This window comes from Rattus norvegicus, chromosome 17, assembly GCF_021556685.1.
Source record: "Rattus norvegicus strain SHRSP/BbbUtx chromosome 17, alternate assembly SHRSP_T2T, whole genome shotgun sequence".
Taxonomy (NCBI): domain Eukaryota; kingdom Metazoa; phylum Chordata; class Mammalia; order Rodentia; family Muridae; genus Rattus; species Rattus norvegicus.
Genome location: NC_141550.1, coordinates 78,189,782 through 78,213,104, shown reverse-complemented (window position 1 = coordinate 78,213,104; position 23,323 = coordinate 78,189,782). Strand labels below are relative to the sequence as shown.

General features: G+C 42.3%; 1 long non-coding RNA gene across 1 annotated transcript; it reads left to right on the top strand.

Moving 5' to 3' along the window:
* Positions 1 to 338: 338 nt before the first annotated feature.
* LOC148000285 (uncharacterized) lies at positions 339 to 23,323 on the top strand. Its single transcript, XR_015641864.1, has 3 exons — positions 339 to 556; positions 16,645 to 16,812; positions 22,978 to 23,323. It is a non-coding gene; the product is annotated as an uncharacterized LOC148000285 (long non-coding RNA).

Genomic DNA, 23,323 nt, shown 5'->3' with positions numbered 1-23,323 from the left:
AAAAATGTAAAAAAACAACATATCTTTAAAGAACCGTCACCTAGTTTTCACTATTGACTGATGAGGTCATTTTAATTTATCAACCATTTTGCTGCCAGTGTTTTGGAATCAAGAGTCTCTGCCGCCTTGCCAATCTTAATTTCTTTCATTAATACCTTGAGACATGTTTCAAGTGGTGGAGTCAAATTGAAATGGCGGAACTAAAATTAAAGATTCCTGCTGCCAAGGAGGCTGTCCATGGCTGACCTTCAGAAGAAGCGCCTGGTGACCCCGGCGCTTGCGCAAGTAGAGAAAACAATTTCAACACTTCTCAGGGTTATTTCTTTAACATTCCCATCAGTTACACCTTACGTGGGACTTCTCGAGGCCACTGAAAATCCTCACAGCGCAGTTAGTTTTCTTCCCCTTTCATGAACTCACATCTAGCGATCCTCGATCATTGTACTTCCGGTTACTAGCGCTCATTCTTACTATCCTGGCAACAATGCTGGCCACTCGATGAGAGGACCAAGAGAAAATCAATTGAACTCTTCATTAAGGTTCTACCATAGACCCTGTAAGTGCTCTTTCAACTGCTTGAATTCATTAATCTAATTTAATTTAAAAAATTACTGAATAGTTTATGTATGAGATAGATACTTAATCTGATAATATGACACTCTTTCCTCTTTCAGAGTTCTATTAAAAGTTTAATTTCTAATAGTCCAGTATTAATATCTAATTAATTTCAATTTTAAGAGATAACTTAAAAAAAATCACCCATTCTGTCTTTTAAACTTTCATGTGGTGTATTTGTCTCATAGGAAGCCCATAAATTTCAGAGGTTAAATGTAAGAGGACAAAACAAATAAGTATTTATGAGATTAACCAAATTTGTATAAAACTTGGTCATGTCCACATTATAAAATATCACTTCTCAATATTAGAGAGGTAATACACTCTACTGGATCTTTTATGCATCTCTAGCCAATAATGAAAAATTAATCTTTTGATTTTTTTTTTGCTTTATAAATAGTTTGAAATACAAAAAAAACCCCCTATTCTTGTGCTTCAAGATTTATGCTAGCAATGTAGAAATTCTACTGTTACTCTGTACTATAATTAAATCAACAAAAGGGGAAATGAATCAGTCTTCTTTGGGACATTTCAAAGGTTGATCCAAGAATGATTAGAATTCCCCTCTCAAAGTCAGTGAAGTTTCTGAATTTTGATCTCAATACACAACTACTTTGACCAGAAATTCTATCTGGCAAGTCCACAAATTTCCTAGGTTCAAAGCTCAAGAGGCTAACATTTGCAAAGAGACATCACCTTCCAAATGGTTAGACAGGGCAATTCCTAATGGTTGGCTGCAGTTAACAGTATAACCATCGCCATGGTAACTGTTAGACTCAGCTTTTTTTTTTTTTTTAAAGACCTACTCACTGGTCTTTAGAGAGATAAAGAAAAAGGAGAGGGTAATAAAGAGTAGGGCATTTGGGCTCTCAGAGTAGAGCGTCTCAAATGTATTTTATACGTTCCGACAATGCCAAGGGCAAAGATTCAAAGATGGCCGTTGCTGATTCCACACTTAACTAAGGATGCTGTTTTCAGCATGAATCAGACTCCCACACACAGCATCAAAATCCTCACAAAAGGAAACTTGTACAAGATGATTACCAAGCACATACATCAAGACAATGTGTGCTTTGTGATCAATTAAGACGCGAGGAGAGTCTGCACTGGGGCGTCTTACAAAAGGGCCTTTCTTCTCAGTGCTTTAAAAAAAGGCAGATCTATCAAACTTATGATAATGCATTACCACGATGATTTAATTGTCAATTACAAATTACTTAAATGTACTTTAATGATCTATATAAAGCCTTATTTTTTTCCACTAATAGCTATTAATGGTTGTTAAAGAAAATGAAACCACTTTACTGAAACATAATGTAGGGTCTATTAAGAATAAGTTTTCAAAATGATAAAATATTATCATGAAAATGTGAACTCCTGTACGTTTATATTCTAGAATAGGTCAGTCTTCATCCCACTGAACATTTCCTTCAAATTACATGCAATTACAGTTTAGACATCTTTATGTACATTATGGCTAAAATACATTTTACCCAATTCCCAGTGAAAATGCTTTTTTAGATGTTGGAAATGGAGTGAGTGCAACTTGTGGCTACATTTTTCTCAAGGAGCTTCTGGAATACTAGTCATTAGAATCAGCGTGAGTGGCCACAATTGCTTCTGCTTGTGTTGGTCATGGCTCTGGTCCCTGTTTGCTTTTAAAACTTTTGATTAAATGAATGAAACAAACATTTTGTGCTGTCTCTACTGGTCAGCAGTTAGCCGATTCAAGGTACATGCTTGCCTCACATAATAAATGTACATTGTCCAAGAAAGGTACAATCCACATGCATACCAGTAAAATAATATTGTGACTATACCAGAAGTCCCTTTTAAATTATTATTAAAGTCATTTTGTAATTATATGCTAGTGAGCTGTTTGTAAACCTGGTTTTTCTGCATGTGGCTTCCGTAAAAGGGGCGGGGCGCACTCCTCTCTCACCTTAAACACTGCTGCATACCCATTCCTGAAAACATTCTCAAGTGTACCTTTTTTTCATGCTTTAACATATTCGCCAGACAAGCAGCTATTGGGTATATGAAATTAAACTTCAATAGAATCAGAAGCGGCTGCCTGCCCAGGCGCATGCCTGCCCAGGCGCATGCCTGCCCAGGCGCATGCCTGCCCAGGCGCATGCCTGCCCAGGCGCATGCCTGCCCAGGCGCATGCCTGCCCAGGCGCATGCCTGCCCAGGCGCATGCCTGCCCAGGCGCATGCCTGCCCAGGCGCATGCCTGCCCAGGCGCATGCCTGCCCAGGCGCATGCCTGCCCAGGCGCATGCCTGCCCAGGCGCATGCCTGCCCAGGCGCATGCCTGCCCAGGCGCATGCCTGCCCAGGCGCATGCCTGCCCAGGCGCATGCCTGCCCAGGCGCATGCCTGCCCAGGCGCATGCCCACAATACCTAGAGTCATTTTAAGACTTAAATAATCCATTTATTTGGTAACTATGGACACTTAAATAAGCCAACTAGTTAAAAGAAATATAGCTAGTTCAGATTTGCAGTCATTCTACCTGGATGTCTGCACTAATTATACTGAGTAGCCATTGAACCATCACTTAACTGAACACATGGTAATCAGGTGTGGAGTAGTAAGGTGGGTTCCAAGACCAGGAGCTCTCAAGTCCAACTCTGACTCAATAAACACTGGTGCTTCACTTTTTAAGGCTCCCAAATCCAATCAGTCCATACATTCTTTAATTTGGGAAGAAGTTACTGCTTAAAGCACTCTCCTAGTCCTCCCAGCTCCCTTTACCAGTACAAAGTGTGCCGGTGTTGCTGCGGGGAGCTTTGTAGCATTGAAGTTAAAATAGTAACGGCACACAATTCAAAAGCACCACGATCCTTAATATTGAAGCTTGTACGTATTCATAGGTTTGAATTTCTTCTTGAGGAATTTGGAAAACCAAAAAAAAAAAAAAAAAAGTTTCAGAGTCTGGAGCACTGGGGGCTTTTGATGATTGGATTAGATAGGTGAAACTTGTTCTGTAAACTTGTTCAGTGTCACCATCACACTGCCCACTCAGCTTTGACCTTAAGTTCTCCTGAGTCCCTCCTGAACTAGGCTTGTTCTGTAATCAAAGGCACATTCCTTCAGACGTCGTCAGGATTACTTTTGTCTATAAAGTACTTATCGGCTTTCTTTCCCTTGTTAATAAGCTATCTCCTGGATCTGTGTGGCCTTGGAAAGGCTCGGTTTTCTCACCAATAAATGAAAATGATATGATTTTTACCTGCCTAATAGAGCAAAGAGGATTAAACAAGGAAACGCATGGAAGCTTTTGGCGCAATGCCTGGCACACAGAAAATGTACCATACATGCTGGCTGTTCATAGGATTTTTTAAAATAATACTGCCATAGGATTTTTTAAAATAATACTGCGGTGAGAAAAACCTCAACATGAACTGTAATAAAATGAGTGGTGTCTTAGCAAGGCAAATGGCTGTGGTGAGCTCTGTGGGAAATACTGACTTTCTCTGAGGCTCCAGGAAGACATAATGTGTGTGTGGACAACAGAACACTCGCTGTCTGCTTTTTATAAAACAGGGGTACGAGCTTAGCATTGTAAAGCTACAGAAAACAACCTGGAAAGTACTTATGCAAACTACTGTCGATGCCGACTTCCCTGCCTTGGGTATATTCATTAGGCAATATCCACGTCACTTCTCACCTCTGTTCATTCATGGTGATGGTGATAGTGGATCAAAGCGTAAGGTGAAAACCAACGGTTTGAGTGGGAGGATCACGTATAGGGAGCTCTTTCCTTTGTCTTCGCTTTAACAAGTGGAAACCACTTAACTCCAGAAAAGAGATCTTTGACCACAGGTAGGTAGTTGAAATCCTTAAAACGTAGTGGAATCCAAGCAGGAAGAAAGAGGTGAGTGAAGGACGGGCTACCTCATCCATTCGGGGTTCCAGGCGTGAGACTGTCATGGCGGCAGGAGGGCCCTCCTATGGGGTTTCCAACACAGAGTTGCAGGCACCAGTAGGGATCAGTGATGACCTTTGTTGTCAAAAATCTCTCTGGGTCAAGACCTGAGAATTTTTACGCGATCTTCTGGCAAATAATGAGAGGTGCTATTACCCAAAGGGAAATAAGAGATGGATGGTACTGACAGGGTGGATGGAGGGGATTTTGTATAAGTTAGTAGAGACACGGTTGTCTGAAGCAAAGTGGCATTAGAACAGATACGGAATGTGAGAGGAGCAATTGCATTCCGGTTTGTGGGGAAAGACTCATTAGAGTGATCTAGATACTACTGTTGCTTTTTAATCTCTCTCTCTCTCTCTCTCTCTCTCTCTCTCTCTCTCTCCCTCTCCCTCTCCCTCTCCCTCTCCCTCTCCCTCTCCCTCTCCCTCTCCCTCTCCCTCTCCCTCTCCCTCTCCTCTCTCTCTCTCTCTCTCTCTCTCTCTCTCTCTCTCTCTCTCTCTCTGTCTCTCTGTCTCTCTCTCTCGATTTCACGGATGCGCGCACTGTATTAAAACCCCATCCAGTGCAAACAGAGTGAGCTAGGCACAGTGTGGTAAGAGGGAAAAAGAAGCCGCAAAGTGTAGCCGTTTACGAAAGTTTCCATAGGGAGACGCCAGCTTCTAACATCCAAAGATGCCTTTGACAATAATCTCCCTTCTAAAATAAAATGAGTACTATCTTGGGAGAGAAGAGAAAATAACAAGACAGACCTCCTTTCAGATAAACATGTACATCTGTAGAGGTACAACTCGTTTGGGAAGAGAAACCCGGAATGACAAAGCTGGAGCTGGCCCAACGTGAGGCGACAGGGTGTGTATCATTCTTTGGGATTTAAAGCTGCTGTAGATTTCTTTCTCCTTACACTCTTAGGTCTCTCCCCCATTGTTAGCAGTTAGGAGGAACCTGTCAGATGTCTTCTGGTTGATTTGTGAGTGCTGATCTCACAGAATAGAGATTCCTTGTCATTGTTTTTTTTTTTTTCCTCTCTGCCTCTCTAAGAACTGTCAACATTCCCCCTCAAAATAATAACTTGGACAAAAGAAACATGGCAATAGACACTATCTCCTCTCACCATTAAGAAGCCAGGGACACAGCTATATCCCACCATAGTTACCAATATATTTCCTAGTTCATCTCACCATAGTTAATATTCCATTCCTTGTCATTTCAGATGTCTTTTAAATATAATACTTTCATTCATTCTTTGAAAATTTCATACATGTGTAGAATATATTTTGATCTTATCCATCCCCACTAACTCACTCCAATTGTCCTTGAAGCTCAGTAACCTGTCTCCTTCCTGGTTCATGACATTATTACTAACTTCCTGGGTCACCTAGTGCCGACTCCATATGCATAGGTGTGGGGCCATCCGCTGGTAGGTGGTCAACCTACCAGCAAAAGACAGTGACTTCCTCTCCTTTAGCAATCTCCCACTGCCAATATGTCCTCAACTAGGGGTGGGGTTTCAGGAGCCCCTCCCCCATTCACCCTGGAATTTTGATGGGTTGTGTTTTGTGCAGATCTTGTACAGGTAACAACGGCAAGTGTAAGCTCATGGGTGGTATAACCATGTCATGTCTAGAAGACAGTATTTCATGGCGCTCCTCCCCATCTCTTAACATTATTTAGCTAGTCCATTCTTCTTCGTGGTTCTCTGCACCTTGGATGCGGGGAGATGAAGATGTTTTAACTACGTAGGTTCTGACTTGTTTCTGGTCTCGTCGGCCTTGTCAACTTTGATCTGTCCTTTGGAGAACCTAATTTGTCAAGAAAATTATAATCCTACTTGATGTATATTTAGTTACTAAATAGCTCACCATCATTTAAGAAATTTCCATGGTGTGCTCTGTCCTTTTTTTTTTTTTTCTTGGAAATATAGCCTGAGGTTTATTTGTTGATGTCTGGCTTGTCCTCAGCCTGATTGCAAAGCTGGAAGGCATGAGGCTAGCAGGAGGAGGGCAGAAACAACATGGCTGCCATCAATAACAGCAGTATAGCGAGGAGGAGCCGACTCACACCTTCTCTTAGTCTCCGCCCTCACTGGGTGTCAATCACTTTCCCAGCCGGACCATCTTGAGTTAACCTGGGGCAGAGAAACAGGGAGAGTCTTCAAGAGCAGAACACATTGCTTCTGGAAACACAAGACTCCAGCACAGTTCCAGGATCATGGAAATAAGAAGCTTGGAAAACTGAGAACCAGGACAAAGTAAACACACACCCGAGTCCTGCCAAGGAACCCAACTGTCCAGTCAGGAGTTTCTAAAACAGCAAGCAGTTGTGTTCCAGAGAGCTCTGCCTAGCGCATGGACACTTCCGTTAAAATGTGCTCTGTCTGACAGCAGCAACGATATTATTTAGACACTGGAATTTAAGATTTTTCTGTTTCATAACTTTCTCTCCTCTATTCATATTTAGTTTTGTGGCTTGGGGCAGTAGAGTTAGGCCATAGCCACCTAACAGTTGTCGAGTGTTTCAGTTTTGTGATCCGTTCCCCAGCCATCCTCCACATTGCTTTGAGTGCATTCTTGGCAAGCCCGGAAGAACTGGAGTTCCAATTTCGCCAATTGTTCTGTAGGCTGCTTAATTTACGGTTGCCAATCTTCTATCACTTTCCTCGTTAAAAATATACAAGCCTCTTTGAGGCTGGAGTACCACGGGGGATGGTGCTCCAGCTCTCACTGTCTGAGTTCGGAAACAATCAAGGTTCTCACCCAAAATGTAAATACAGGGAACACTTTCCAAGTTAACCTGCTTAAGAAAAGAATCAGCTAGGCACGGGGCATGTGTCTGTAACCTTAGCATTCAGAGGAAGAGATAGGAGGAGGAGGAATTCAAAACCAGCATTGGCTATCCTTTGAGTTTGAGGCCAGCCTGGGCTGCATGAGACCCTCTGTCAGAGTCTAACAGGTTGATTGTCGTCCTCCACAAAACTTGTTAGAAGTGTAAGAAGATAATGAAACGGTTAAATTGTGGCAAAGATGGGTTTTACATCCTTTTTCTTTTTTTTTTTTAGTATATTAGTCTAAAATTGGATATTCATTTTCTGAATAACAGAACGTAAAACCAGTATCTTGCAAAAGCTGGAAATGTTTTGAGAGCAATTGCATGGCTTTCATTTTTGAATTACATAATTTCAATGTGAGTCAAGTACAGTAATTTCATAGAAAGAGTTTCATAAATCTATTATCAACTTCAAAGAAGAATCACCTAATGTTAACTATCTCTGTCTAAAAAAAAAAATAACACCTTATGCCTTTCTTAGTACATTAAGTTTTATATAATAGCAAAATAACGGCTACATCGATAAGCACTTAGTGTACCAGACACCTGCTTTAACTATTTATAGATATGCCATTTGCTCTTCCCAATAGTCCTAGGGGACAGGGAATATTGACGTCCTCCTTGTTAAACATTTACTTATTATTATTTTGGGTGCTTATGCGTGTGCGCGCGAGTGTTCACATGATGGCATGTGTGTGGAGGGCAGATGACAACATACAGAGAGTCAGTTCTCTCCTTCCATCATCCCTAGGGTTCTAGGGATTGAACTGAGGCTTGGTGGCAGGTGCCTTTCCCAGCTGGGCCATTTTGATGGCCCTGGCGTCACCCTTTTTGATAAAGCAGCAAATGATTCTGAACTCAGAATGCTTAATTGCGACATCCACCCCCACCCCAACCTCCCATTTAGCAGAGAAGCCATGGAGTAGAAATTTGAGCCCTGTCCAACTCCAGGGCACATGACGGTGAGCTTCCAAGTAGAGGATATGATACTTGAATGTGCTCGGGGAAGATACAGAAAACCCTCCTATTTTTCCTTTAAATCATTGCAACCAAGTTGGTCCGGTTGACATTCAGAGGGAGAAAAAGGCTTTTCTTTCCATTTCCCTGTTTTGGAATATATAAACTGACTCACTCCCAATCTTTAGAATTTGTACATTTCACACCAGGAAAGACAGTCTAAGAAGGGAACATTTTATTCCCAACTGACATTCCGGGTTTAAATATCCTTTGCAACAGTTTTGTTTTAAAAAAAATAAAATAAAATAAAAAATCTCAGTGGCTGCCTACGAACCTGCCAGATGTCAGCAATGTGTCTGCCATGTACAATATCCCGGAAGAGTAAAAATACTTCACAGTGATACAGTATTTGGAAATAAGCCGCAAAGACCACTGGCCCTGCCGCATCACTAAACGCCTATGTAAACTCCTTTGAAACATCAGCTGTTCTGTATTCTTGTTCCCTTCGAATAACGAAATGACTTTGCAGGGAGAGGGGGCGACCGTCCTCTCATTCTCCCAGGATGCATTCAGCATGATCCCCCAGCTCTGCTCAGATCAAGTTCAGGTCTTGGAATCCACCTGTAGCTACCGCCGGCTTCTGCAGGTGTTTGCCGGTGGGAGGCTGTCAAGAATCAGTCTAAATCAGGGCAGAGCTTCTGACAGAAGGATATTTACTGGCAGGAACTGTTTTAGGTGTCAGAATTTCTTTCTGGGACACGATACATAGGGGGAATCTGCACTCAAAAATAAATCAGTGATGAGGACAGCAGCGAGGGCTGTTACTGAGCAGCTAGGTAGAAGGAAAGGCTACCAGCAAATGCACAGTGATGGGCGGGAAGTGTCAAGTGACACGTGAGGGGGGGGGGAGAGAGAGACAGAGAGAGAGAGAGACAGGGAGAGACAGAGAGAGAGAGACAGGGAGAGACAGAGAGAGAGACAGAGAGAGACAGAGAGAGAGACAGAGAGAGACAGAGAGAGACAGAGAGACAGAGAGAGAGACAGAGAGAGAGACAGAGAGACACACAGAGAGAGACAGAGAGAGAGAGACAGACAGAGAGAGAGAGACAGAGAGAGAGAGAGAGACAGAGAGAGAGACAGAGAGAGAGACAGAGAGAGAAATTGGCTAGTTGGCATTTCCAGTTACTTTCAGAGTGGCAAAGTTTCAAGAGGTAAGGTACTAAAAGGAGAGGAATGCCAGGCATGGTGGGGCACACCTTTAACCCCTATGAGGAGATAAAGTTAGGCTGATTTCTGTGACTTCCAGGCTAGCTTGGTGTACACAGTGAGTTCCGGGACAGCCAGGGCTATGCAGAGACCCTGTCTCAAAATAAAATAAAATAAAATAAATTAAATAAAATAAAATGAAATAAGTCTACTGCCATCTATCTACCTATGTATATTTCTGTCTTATATATCATGTGTTCGTCTGTCTGTTAACTGTCTAATCATTTATCCATTAAACATTTTGCAATTTCCAATGTCCTCTTCAGTGCTTCCTGTCAATGAACGGACTCGTAACCTAGTAAAGTCCTTTCTGTAATGACAAGCCTAGGGAAAAGGAGGGAACAAAGTGGCCTCATGTGGAAAAAAAGAATCAGATTCCCTAGCCTGGTGTGCATGCACCATGATAATTTCATGAAGATGTGTGCAGGCCAGCACTGCCTACAGCAGAACCTGTGGCTTGGGAAGGAGCATTCATTTGCAGGGAGAAGAAAGAACCACATTTTAGACTTGGCTCAGTAAGTTAGCAACTGTGTAACTTTGGCGGTGTCCTTTAGTATATCCAAGGCCATGTTTTCTAATCTGCAAAATAGGAGAAATAGTATCTGCTTCCCCCCAAGAAATGCAGATGCATTTATGATACTGCTTGGCAATAGGAGGCCAAGCCTCAAGTGTTAATCAGACTCCTCTGAATCAATCTGCTACAAATGTCTCTCCCTGTTACAGATTCAAGTCCCAGCATGGCCATCCGTGGACGCTGTCCCACCACACAAGTGAAGAAAATTGAAATTGAGTGGTCAGTTTGTGAAACTGACATTAGAAATTAGGCCTTTGAACTTCTGATCCCTGGATCTTTTCACTGGGGAAAACAAATCATGTAAATAAGGCAGCACAGAGCTAAACGGATATGAGCTACAGACAGCATTTGACGCCAGGACTCTGGAATTTTTAAACCCCGTGTTCTTTCTGCTATACTCACAAAAGCAAGCGCGAGCACGCCAAGAAACAAACACAAACAAACAAAAACAAAGAAACAACAAAACAAATAAAAAAAAACAAACCTTTTACCATTCATTCCGCCTTCTATCCACTGTGGATGCCATATAGCAAGATGGATTTCTTTAGTCAGAACCTTGTAAAAATCAGTATATTATTTGCCTTTATGGGGAAGCAGAAGTTCACCTATCTTCCTGTAATGGAAATTAATTTTGGTCTTGCTTCATGAGAATTTGATGAGGCAGAGCCTGATGTGTGTCGAAATGGTATATTCAGTTTTGTTACTGCAGTCGAGAGGTGGGGCTGGGTGGGGGGGGGGCAATCCCGAGCGTTTATTTTCCTTCACTGATGGTAAATTGCTGTCTGTAATCACATAGCCAGAGGGGATGTCTTGGCGAGCTCAGCAGCAGGTTTGCTATCCAAGGCAGCAGAAATCTTCAAGTGCTCGTGCCAGGATAGACTGTAGGACTCTTCATCTCCTTGAGTTTGATCAATTACATTTCATAGATTTTTTTTATTATTACTATTATGTAAGAGACTCAAACAAGGCTTTCTAACACAAATGCAAGTCTGTCTTCTGGAGACTAAAAACTCTGGTACTTCTGTGTATCTAAGTATTGAGTTTCAGGCTTGCTGCTTCTAAAACCTTTGTTGTAGCTAGAGAGGAAATTAGGTGAGAACTCACGGTTAAGCTGAGGCTATCTGAGAGGACTCGGGCACTGTCCTATTTATAAGTGTGACCTGGCAGTCCTGCTGAAAGGGGAAAAGAAGGGTCCGTGAAGTAAGGACGGACCCAAGAGACTAAATGACATCAGCCACTATTTATTAAACAGCCAGCATGTACTTAACACTTGATACGAATTATCTACTCAATCCTCGCTCGCAGCTGCCATGGCGGGCAGATACTTTAAAATCCAGTCTACAGGGAGGAGGACGACAGGAATGCTGTGTTTAACATCACCGAGCAAAATGGGAATGGAGGCGTATGCGACACCCCTCCCCCGAAAGTCCAGCTCTGTTCCCTCTCTCTCTACTGGTGTCAGTCACTCACTGTCTCACTAGAGAGTAGGAATGTGGGCTAAGGAGATGCTTTAGCCAGGAAGTAGTTGCTCTGTCAGCATGAGGACGTGGGTTCAATCCCCAGAGTCCATGAAAAGAGCCTCCCCCCTGCCCCCCAAGAAAGGTGTTGCGGTGTGCACTTGTAAATCTCAGCTCTGGGAAGGTGGGGGCCGGTGGTTGCCTGAGTCATGCTGTTTAGCTAGTCTAGTCTCCTGTTAGGCTTTAGGCCAATTTGAGAAACTGCTCTCCCAATGAGACAGAAAATGCCTGAGGAAGGGGAAGGACATCAGCATGCCATCAAAGGTTGTTCTGTAGCACACAAAGACTCAGACACACACACATACACACACACACACACACACACACACACACACGGACACACACACAGACACACACATACACATGAACACACACATACAGATGAACACACACACACACACACACTTGCACATGTATTTATCTACACGCAGGAGCATGCATGTACATATATATTCCTGCACTCTACCCTCCACCCCCAGTGCACGAAAGGAAGGAAGGAAGGAAGGAAGGAAGGAAGGAAGGAAGGAAGGAAGGAAGAGCAACATATGGGCAAGGTGCAAGACATGGATCTGTCAACTGCAGGCTCAAATCAGCAAGGTATCAGGAGCCTGGAACTCAAGGACCAAGCCTGTGTCACAGCATCATGCTGCTGCATCATGGCTGCCTTTAAAGGGCCAGCGGGGGATTTTACACACACACACACACACACACACACACACACACACACACACACACACACACGCACACACAATTTCTCTTCCACATGGTGGGTGGGCAGGCTTTCGAACACGGTCTCTAGAAGAACCCAGCACAGGTGGGCATGAGAGGATTATACCCTTTGAAAATATCTTGAAAATTGCCAGAGGCAAAGTTCTTACACTTCCTGTAACTCCCCTTTGCTGGCATGGCCGTCAGAGGAATGTGGGGGCCAAGAAGCTATAACTCCATCCGGGAATATGCTCTCTCTGTCTTTTTCTTTTTTAAAGATATACTTTATATCCTGATTGCTGCCCTCCTCCCAGTGCCCTCCCTCACTCCTCCTTCTAGCTATTTTGTTTCACACACTCCTTATCTTCAGTTCCTCCCTTTCCATCCATCCTGGGATCGTTCCACTGTGATGGTTTTGTGCCGTGCTCCGTGTGAAATCATAGACAAAATGAAGTGCCTCGTGTTTCGGGCACATGTGCAGAAAAAAGAATCACCCAAAACGAGGAGAAAGAGCACAAACGATCTTATTAATTAGAGACCTATTCATGATAGGGTGCTGAGAGCCATCCAAGAAAAGGCAGCGTCAGGGAGCATCCAGGTGGATGCACATGGTAGAGAACTGGATGTACGAATCTGAAGGACACGGGACAATTTGGGAATCGTCATTTTAGGAGATGGTTGAAACCGGAAGAGAGTGTGAGCTCACTGAAGACAGGATATGAGGAGCTGTGGGTCAAAACAGAATGCTAGGGACAATGGGAAGCACCCAGAAAGATGAGAAAAAGAAAGTCTTTACAGAGCCCAGAGAACTATGTCTGGAAGGGGACATTTTGAGGAACAGAATTTCTAGAAGTCAAGTCTTAGGTTTATATTAAGATATTATAGATTAAAGTAAAACGGGCTCACCAGTGTAATACTGTAAATCTGTGGTTTTGTTTGTTTGTTTTTGAGAATAGGACCTTGCTATGTAGCACAGACTATCCTGGAATGAACCCATGGTTCTCCTGCTTCAGTTTGAAAGCATATGTCCATGGTGTGTGCCCCCATGCATGGCTACACTGTGAATCTTCTTAAGAAGATTACAATATGAAGAAGCTTATGAAACAATCAGGCCACAAACCTTTCTTTCACAGAAAACCCATCCATACCTTGCTGGATGTTTGGGGAGAATTGTAGTGAGCGTCTCTCAGTGGTATTTGGTCTATGATATCAGCGTCACAGAGATCCTGCATAGAGAGGACTCTAGCAAGGTTACACTTCAACTATCTCCAGTTTATTGGTTACTTTTGTCCAAGTACCATTAGGGGCAATAAGACTAGGGGCAAGGACTGAGTAGACACAGAGGTGAAAACTGACCGAAGCACCAAGAAGAATGTTCAGATTTATAATGTTGTCAATTATGCCTAAATAAAGATGAGTAAAAGAATTGAGGACACAAAGCCAGTGGACATGGATTACTCTTTCAAAAACCTTGGGTTCCTTGATCACGAGACACACATGATAATAATTACGGAAGCTGCAGCATTAACAGACTGTATCAGGAAATGAGAGCCTTGAATGAAACATGACAGATGTATAAATAGAAAAAAACAGGGTGGGCGTATGCATGTATGTGTTTGTGTTTTGTGTGTGTGTGTGTGTGTGTGTGTGTGTGTGTGTGTGTGTGTGTTCATGAGAGAGAGGGAGAGAAAGAGAGAGAAACCACAGTAAGCAGATGAAAGATAGGACATTGGAGAGGGGAGGTATTAATTATATAAAGATAAAGTCAGCCATCTATGAGAAGGCAAGGAAGGAAAGGCTTAATAATAGTAATAACTGAAGGACTGGCCAAGGTCCCTTTGACTTTTGGAAGTAGCAGGTAGAAAAGTGAATGGAAAAGGGAAGACATTCTGAAGACCAGAACAAAAAGGTAGAGCAATGCTAAAGATATGAATGCACTTAAAGAAAGACATTTAATTTAGCATCAAAATTCAGTACTCCCCATGGTTAGCTAATTCTCTCTTTACTGAAAAAAATCACTGGTCTTGTAAGACACGATCACTAATTGGCTTCAGGGTCCAATCTGGATTTGTGTGTTTCTACATCTATGTGTGTTTTAAGCAAAATGTTAACCTCTATGACTCCCAATATTTAAAGTTGCACAAGATTTCCAACTGAGCAGAAGCAGTCAGAATGCTTTAGGAGAACTGAAGACTGTGGTTGGCTTAAGGTCAGTTGGAACAACCCGAAATCTTTTGAGCAAAACAAGGCTGGGTTGTTTGTTTTGCAACTTTGTAAAGAAGAACTGAGCCAAGGAGTTGTGGCAGACCACAATCTGGAAAGAGATATCTGTTAATCAGTCCTGACAAGATTATATTTTTCTACCTTGTTGGACTGATAGTCTTTACTAGACAAGAAGATGGGAGTTGCTATGGGTGATTAGTGTTTGCCACTTAAAGGTAGAAAGATAATCTATAATTTGGGGGTAATATTTTAAAAACAATTGCTTTAAGGATCTTGCATGCCGGTGCAGAGTAAGATCTCATTCACCATTCCTGACTTTGGAGAATGTGGAAACACTGGCGTTGGATGCTATCTGACGAGAGTTCTGTGTAAATGATTTTGTCCTGAGATTGTCCAGACACAAGACGCTACAGCTCTCTTCTTGATTATGCTGTATTTTCATCCATTAGCGGGTCATATTACACATGACAGAAATGGAAGTTATGCAGTTTTAGGGGTGCTGCTGTTGGCTTAATTAGAAGCCAGCTCTTCCACCAAGGCTTGACGAAGCATCCTAAGCTAGCTGTAAGACCGAGTTCTTGCCCATCTCAAACAAGTATTTAAGTAGCAATTACTAGAAGGTAAATTGGCAACCTATGACACCAGCATTAGCCAACATCCTCCTGATGGAGCAAGACCATTAAATATACATATCTTTAATCGCCACAAACACGTGGAGAAGCATCTTCATTGTGAGGGAAAAGCTTTTATGCAAATGGGCCTTGAAAAATAAGACAATACTTCAGCTGTATTACACTAGGGAACACACCTTCTATTTGACCTAGATTCGGAGGCAAAGAACTACAGAGATGAAAATCTTCCTTTAGTGGGTGAGTGAATGACTGTGTGTGTGCATAGGAGAGCCTGCTGCATAGGACTCTCCCGCCACGCCCCCGTGTGTGTGTGTGTGTGTGTGTGTGTGTGTGAAAGAGAGAGAGAGAGAGAGAGAGAGAGAGAGAGAGAGAGAGAGAGAGAGAGAGAGAGAGCGCTTAGTATTGAACATTGCAGATGCCTTTATATAGCAATACAGGAAGGTTACTCATTATTCATGTGTAAACAAAGGAGATAGACGGATCTATCCAAGTAATTATGTGGTTGTAAGTGGCTCTCCATTTTACATGAGAAATTCTCCAAGTTGGAAATAGTCATATTTCTTAGGCATGCCTCACCACGGCTGTTTCTCTTTAACGTCCACCTTTAGTCCGAAACGACTAGAATTCATTCTATGACCTTTGGGTTATTCCCAAGGCCTACGTTTTGAGGTTGACCCAGGATAGTTTCTTCCAAATCATCACTCTAATCACCATCTTGGGTTTTCTCTACGGAAACACCCCAAGTCTTTATTAATTTGATTTGTGCATTTTCAGGGCCAGTTCATGCATTTCATTTTTGAACAAGAAAACAAAAGGTATTTCGTTCTTAGGGTCATTATCTTATTACTAATTTTAACTCTAGTTGCTAGACGCTTATCTCATTAGCCACCATAAATAACTTTATCAGGGGCCATAGTGGTTTGACCTTTGCATTTCTTCCCAAGAAAAACAATATTGAATACCAAGCAATAGCATGTCCTCTGATAACTGAGTTTTAAAATCATTTTAAGGTAAACCCATTAACACACTGTCATTGTTGCTACCGATTATTTTAAGCCTGAAGGAGCTGAGAGTGAAGTGTAATGTAATCGGATTAGAATTCCATACAACTGCATCTAAGTCAGACAGTTCACGCGAACTAGTTTTCTAAGAGCTGTCTGAAAGAAACCCCCCTCTCTGCATACTCCTGTCAATCACGGAAGCACATCTGTTGATACCTCATCTGTTGATACCTAGTAGGTCTGGGAAAAAAACAAAACAAACAACTCCTCATTCTCCATTTTAACACTGGATGAACAGAAAGCAAAGTGTACACATAATTCAAATAAAGGGTGATATGTGCCTATTTAACTTAGAGGAATGTTTTAACATGGCTGCTGATTTTTTGTTTTTTAAAGGTATCTACTCCATGGAACCAGACACATAATACTTATATGAAATGAAAAAAATTAGGTCCTCTAAATTTGAAGTCAAGTTTTTTTCCCTTTTGAGTCAAAAGAAGGAAGAGGTTGATAACCTCTAAGAAGATGTCCCATGGAGTCTTCATGATTCAATAGTGGTGTTTGGTAAGTTGGGGCTTGCCCATATCCCATCCTCATCCCTCGGATGGCCAAGTCTGTGCTATCCCGTTCCTTTTTACCATCGTGACCAAAACAAAGCCAACGTTGGTCATTTTTCTCCCTTCTCCCAGACTTAAGCCTAATTCGGAGGTGGGGTGGGAATGGTTTGGTGGGGGAATTGCTTGCTTGCTGCACCAAGTAGAGGTTCTGAGTGTGGATCTCTAGAAGCTGGATAACCAAGGCACTGAGCACACATTTGTAATTCCAACACTCATCAGGGAGATGGGAGGCAGAGACAGGAGAGTTCCTGAGAGCTCTTAGGCTGCCCAGTGTTGTACAAAAACTGTCTCAAGTGGGGTAGAAGGCAAGGAGTGACAGTCAGATTGTTCTCTAAATTCTAATCATATGACAGGTATGTGTGGGTCTAATCTCTCTCTCTCCCCGTTCCCCCTCCCCCACTCCCTTACACCATACATGCACACACAGTGCACAATGGTTCAGAGAAAACTGTATGGTTGAAATACAATTTTTAAATCGGGTAGATTTTAATTTGACTCTGTATTTCCTAAGGCATACCGCCAAGGAGAGTGAATTGCAACTTTCCCCCCAATGTTAAATAAATCAAATTGTGCCATCTCTAATTCAAAGTGAAATACTTCACTTACATTTATCCCAGGACACTTTGGAGACGCTCCATGTAGATGACAAGACCCTCACAGAAGTCCAGCCACAGTGTAATTGACCTACCCTGGGCTTTGAAACATGAGTATATTCATGTTTGACCCATCTCCCCAGGCTTTGGTTGAGCACAGCAGGGAGTGCCGAACAGGTTCTTTCCTGGGAGATACAAGTCGATCTTGGTGAAGTTTGGGTCAAGAACTCCAAGTGGCCCTGCTGAGTCGTTCTTAAGCTGCAGTGCACAGCAGCCTGGCCACTCCATCTATTCTGATTCCTGCTGCCACAGGCATTTTCCCTAATACAGTCCTTGCCAGCATGCTTTGTCTTCATGCCCGTATCTCTAAGTACCAGGACTCCTGGAGTCTATAACTCTATGTGAGAATCAAGTGGAGAAAAGCAGGAATTGGTAATCAATGAAACCCACTCAGACATTTCATTGCCTGACTGTGCTGTGTGCTGTGCTCTCTCTCTCTCCGTGTGTGTGTGTGTGTGTGTGTGTGTGTGTGTGTGTACTTATGATTTCCCTACTTTATAAATAACTGGACTTCAAATAACAGTCTTTGCTCATCCTAGCCAATACCAGAAATTATTTCTGATTTGCCAAAAATGGATATTTCCTTCTGCTCTTTTCATTTGACCACATGTGAAACAGAGAAAGCTCACCGTACCCTGATTCTCGGGCTCTGTGTGCCTCATACAGTAGTGCAAGGCCACAGGAGTGAAATAACTCACTGACTTTTGCGACTATTCTGGTCCTTTCTCTGGCTTCCTGTTCTTGTTCTTTGTCCAATTCCTCGATCCCCGATTTCACCAGGAAATCTTTCTGTGCTCAGAGATATTCAACTGAAATGCCAGTGACAGTCTATCCTATGCCCCATCTTCAGCAGACTTAAGTCCTTTATAAATCTGGGTACCAAGGGAAAAACAGAAAGGCTAGAGCATGACAGGAATGTGTAAAAGAAGGTAGGGCAGGGAGCAAAGCCAGCGGTGATCCCGGCTTGCGTATCTAAGATCTCCTGAATTCTCGAACAATCCACATGAGAAGCTGTGATTCCTCAACTCTTCACCTCCACTGTGCCGGACTCACTGACCTAGCCATGCATGAAGGGTATCATTAGGGTGCCATATCTCCATTACAGTCTGGCTAGCTGGACAAGAAGAGCAAAGGCCATCCATAAGTTGGCTCGTGTAGAGCCTGACATATGTAGGATGGACGTCCTTGCAAAGATGTGGTGGCTTTAACGTGGGTGTGCCAAAGAAAACAGATGCACCGTATATCCAAAATGGGCCCAACCATTTCCTTTCTCCATGCTTATCTGCAGAGCATTTACTCTAAGTTGGTGGCAACACGTGTTTGTAACTGCCGCGGCTTATCAAGTAAAGCATCGGCACACAGGTCTGAGGCCCTGATTTGGACTCTCCCGAAGCCATCCATAACCTCAGACCCACAAGGATACTTCCGTAGAACAATCTCTGAGTGAATTCTGGGTAAAGAGACGTTTGTTGTCATTGCTTTTCACCATTCTATGGCAAAAAACACATTCTAAATTAAAACAAACAAACAAAAAAACGTCCCAAGCAAACTGCGATACGATCCATTCATATGTTGGGTAATAACCGTGCTAATGATGTGGGGTACAGCCTCATTTAGAAAATTATTATTATTATCATTAATCAGTTAGGCTTATTCACTCATAGCCCGGTGCACTTGGAGCTCAGCTTGATCTCTTTTAGGTCTTTTAACTTGCGGGTTTAGCATTAAGTGCCTTTCCGTGTTTGTTTCTGTGAATAATGGCTTCTGTCCTTAAATCTCAATTTAAAGGTTTTAAAGCAAGTGGAGATCTCTTACGTTAACAAATACGGCACAGAGCGGACTGCATGCGAATCTAGTGCAACGATGGATTCCCCAAGGGTTCTCTTAGGACCAAGGGCATCAATACACCTAGGGGCGTCGCTGTGAACATAACTCTGACCAAAGCGACTTAGGCAACTAAAGTTGCTAGCCACTTAGCAAGTGAAGGGCCAACCTCCAGATTGGCCCTCCAGCATAATCATGGAGGCTGGGAAGTCCTGGTGGCGGGAGCTTGAGGAAGCTGACCCATTACATCCACAACCAGAAGGCAGAGAACAGTGAAGACCGCAGACCTCCCTTTCTTCTTGATTCAACCCAGGGCCCTACTGTATGATAGGTCCTCGCGTCTCAGCTATTCTAGTCATCCTCGTCCCCTGGGTGATTGTAGATACGGCCAAGCTCACAAGATGAACCCCCCACACCTGGGAGCTCATAAGAAATGTAAACCATCAGTCCTGTTCCATATCTTGCTGCAGAAATTCTGGTGGTAGACCCTGAGTTGTGTTTTAACCTCTAAACACCTTCTTTTTTCTCAAGGTCAAACGTATGTGGCGGTCAGGAATCTCTTCTCATCTATTTCCGGCTCCGGCCTCACTTTTCTCTCCCAGGAGGTTCTGTCCTCTGTTTAGCACTCAGTGTAACTTCAGGTCCAGTGCTCACAGGCCACTCAGTTACTCTGGGTGTGTCCAGGGATACGCCGTCTCGTCCAACCAAGTATGACTCAAGGTTTTTAATGAGTTTTTCACTAACGTGGGGAAACTCGGACATATTTATTAACCAATAGGATAATAAATAATTAAATGTGTGCTAAGCAGATTGTACCATCTGTTCTTCAAGAGAGAAGGGCTAGATTCATTGTGTTTTATCTATTTGGATATGATCCAAAATTGCCCTTATAGATGTATAATTAATATTGATAGGAAGGTAAGATGCTCTTCTAGTCTTCTCCACCCCACCAGACGCCAAGATTGGGTCGATTCTTTAAGCGCACTGGTTTTATATCAGTGGTAATGGGTTCAAGGCGTTTCTCGTTATCATACCTGCCCACCAGGTAAGAGAGGGTCTGCTGTTGTTTTGTCGTTCGTGTTCAGCTGAGTTCTTTTCACTGGCTAGAAAATACGTCTGCTTATTTTGAAATCTTTGTTGATTCCATGAAGTAGCAGGCATGAACCCATATATATATATATATATATATATATATATATATATATATGTATATATGTATATATATATGCACACACAATTGACATTATTTTTGTGTGGTCTGAAGTGGTACCTTGCTTTTACTGAGAAGATTTTATGATTTTGTTGATTCCAAACTAGCAATGGTTTAAACACTTTTTTAAAGAACTATTTTATTCCTTCTTTAGATGTGTCAGAGAAATGCACGCCAGACAAATCAGAAGCACCAGGCTTTCTTGAGGTCTTGAGTTTTTTTTTTTTTTCTTGTTTTCTAAAAGGACATAAAATCACGTCTGTTTGAAAGACCATGGCCTCACGTGGGCTTGACCCTAAAATAGCAAGGGCTGTGATTTGCTCACTTTAGGTGGCCATTAAATTCTTTTAAGTTACAAAAGTATCATTTGGTAAGTTATCTTTTTCAGAGCCCTAAGTGACATCGTAAAGGTTTTAAAGTATTAAATCACCCTCCAGAAGTGGTCACTCTACCCTGTTAGCCACTGATAACACCAGGCTAAATAACTTCAATTTCTTTCATACTAGATTTTGATAAACATAAAACACTTTTTTATAGACATTATCAAATTTGCTCTTAGCGCAACAGTTAGGATGAGGGATGGGAGTCTCAGAAAAAGATTCTAGAAGTAAGGAAAAGCCTTCCCACGTCTGGCTTTGAAGAGTTTAATTACCAAGTGTGTTCAAAAATGGCAAAGTAGTATCTGAATGTTACTTTTTGTTTGTGTTTTCCTATTTGTTTATTTATTTATATGTACAAACGTTTTCACATATAAATTTTCCTACTATTAACTTATTCTTCTTTTACAGTCTAGTCCTTATCCCCCTCCCAGCCCACCCTTTGATAATTCCTCATCCCATTCCTATCCTGATCCCCCATCAGACCTCCCCGCTCCCTGGGTCTCAAGTCTCTTGAGGGTTAGGTGCTTCTTCTCTAACTGAGGCCAGACCAGGCAGTCCTCTGCTGTCTGTGTCGGGGGCCTCATATCAACTTTCTAATGTTAACAACGATGTGTATTTTAATATCAGTTTGATTATGGATTATACTTTCAGACTGACCATCAACACGAGTGGTGTTGGAATCTCGATTTTGGTTGGAGAGAGAATCTTCTTGACATGAGTAGAGATGGCAGGATGTCTGAAAACGTTCAGGATGTGTCCCCAGAGAGTAGGCGGCTGAGATGTGTTTATTGGGAGGAGGAAAGTTGAGTACTCATTACATCATTGAAATTGGGATCAGCATTGCCAAGTGACAATGAGGAAAATGGACCCCTTTCTTTATCTTTACCGGCCCTTCGCAACCTTTACTTAAATTTTGTTTTCTTTTCAAAAGTCAAAATTAAATCTAGTTTACAAGCTATGTTACCCTGTTCTAACAGAACAAGCACTTTCTCGTCAAGCTTTCTTAACAAGTAATAACTTGCTATTAAAATACGAACTGTAGTGGGTCCATTGGAAACCCAGGACTGTACTGAGAGGAAGAATGGAGACATTTCACCGTCAGGCAAGAGTTAGCCTGCGTGCTTTTCTACAATTCTTTGAGACTTTAGGTCTCTGCATTGCCGGTGCATGCACCTTGACAAGTTTCAAGAAAAAGCTCTAGATTTTTGTGGAAGGATACTAAAGAACACAGTAAGTGGGAGATGGCCTAGCAGTTAGGAGCACTGGCTGTTTTTCCATAGGTCCTGAGTTCAATTCCCAGCCACCACAAGGTAATTCACAACCATCTGTAATGGGTTCCAATGTCCTCTCTGCTGTGTCTGAAGGCAACAACATATACATATACATACATATATACACATACACATACATATACATATACATATACATATACATATACATATACATATACATACACATACACATACACATATGCATATATGTAAATCTCTAAGAATGCGTTAAGTGGACAAAGTTAAAGATGGTAATCTCAAAATTTGCAACTGAAGGAACATGTGTGTGTCTGTGCCTGTGTGAGTGTGTGTCTGTGTGTGTCTGTCTGTGTACCATGAACATACCTGGTGCCTGAAGAGGGAATTAGATTGCCTAGAACAAGAGTCATAGATACTTCTGAGTTGCCACATGAGTGCTGGGAATGGGACCTGGGTCTCCTGTAAGTGAAGCCAGAGCTCGTAACCGCTGAAACACCTGTCCGACCCAAGTCTTTTCCAAAAAGTTTATCTGTTTGTTTACTTGTTTGTTTGTTTTTAAGCAGGGTCATTCATGGAACTCACCAAATAGGCTAGCTTGGGTATTCAGTAAGTCTCATGGGACATCCTATCTGCCTCCCCAGCACTGGGATTAAGTGTACAACCCCATACAAGGTTTTCTTAAGAAGTGTGGGGGGGCGGCGGGGGTTCTTGGGATTGAACTCAGGTGTTTGGACTTGTATAGCAAACGCTTTACCAACTGAGATATTCCCCTAGTCTATGATTTTTCTTTTTCAGCACTGACTAAACCGCATTTCCTCATAAAGAGGGAAAGTTGATCCATTTGATTTACCAAGTCGGCTATTTTACGTTTGATTTGAACATGACTGGAGGCAAATCGACAACAGATGGCCACGTGAGGAAACAGGAGTCACTCTGGCACTCAGGGAAGGTGTGAGTGACCTTTGGGAACTTGGAAGAAATGAAAGATGATTTTCTCCTCATATTTTTTTTCTCTCATCTCCTCATGCCAGTTGTTGAAAAGTGATTTCTTGTTATGCTTTTTTATCTGCTGTGTCAAGCATAAAAGCCTCTTAAGGCAAAATCGTGATTTACCCTGTAACAAGTGGTGGTTCTAAAAGCT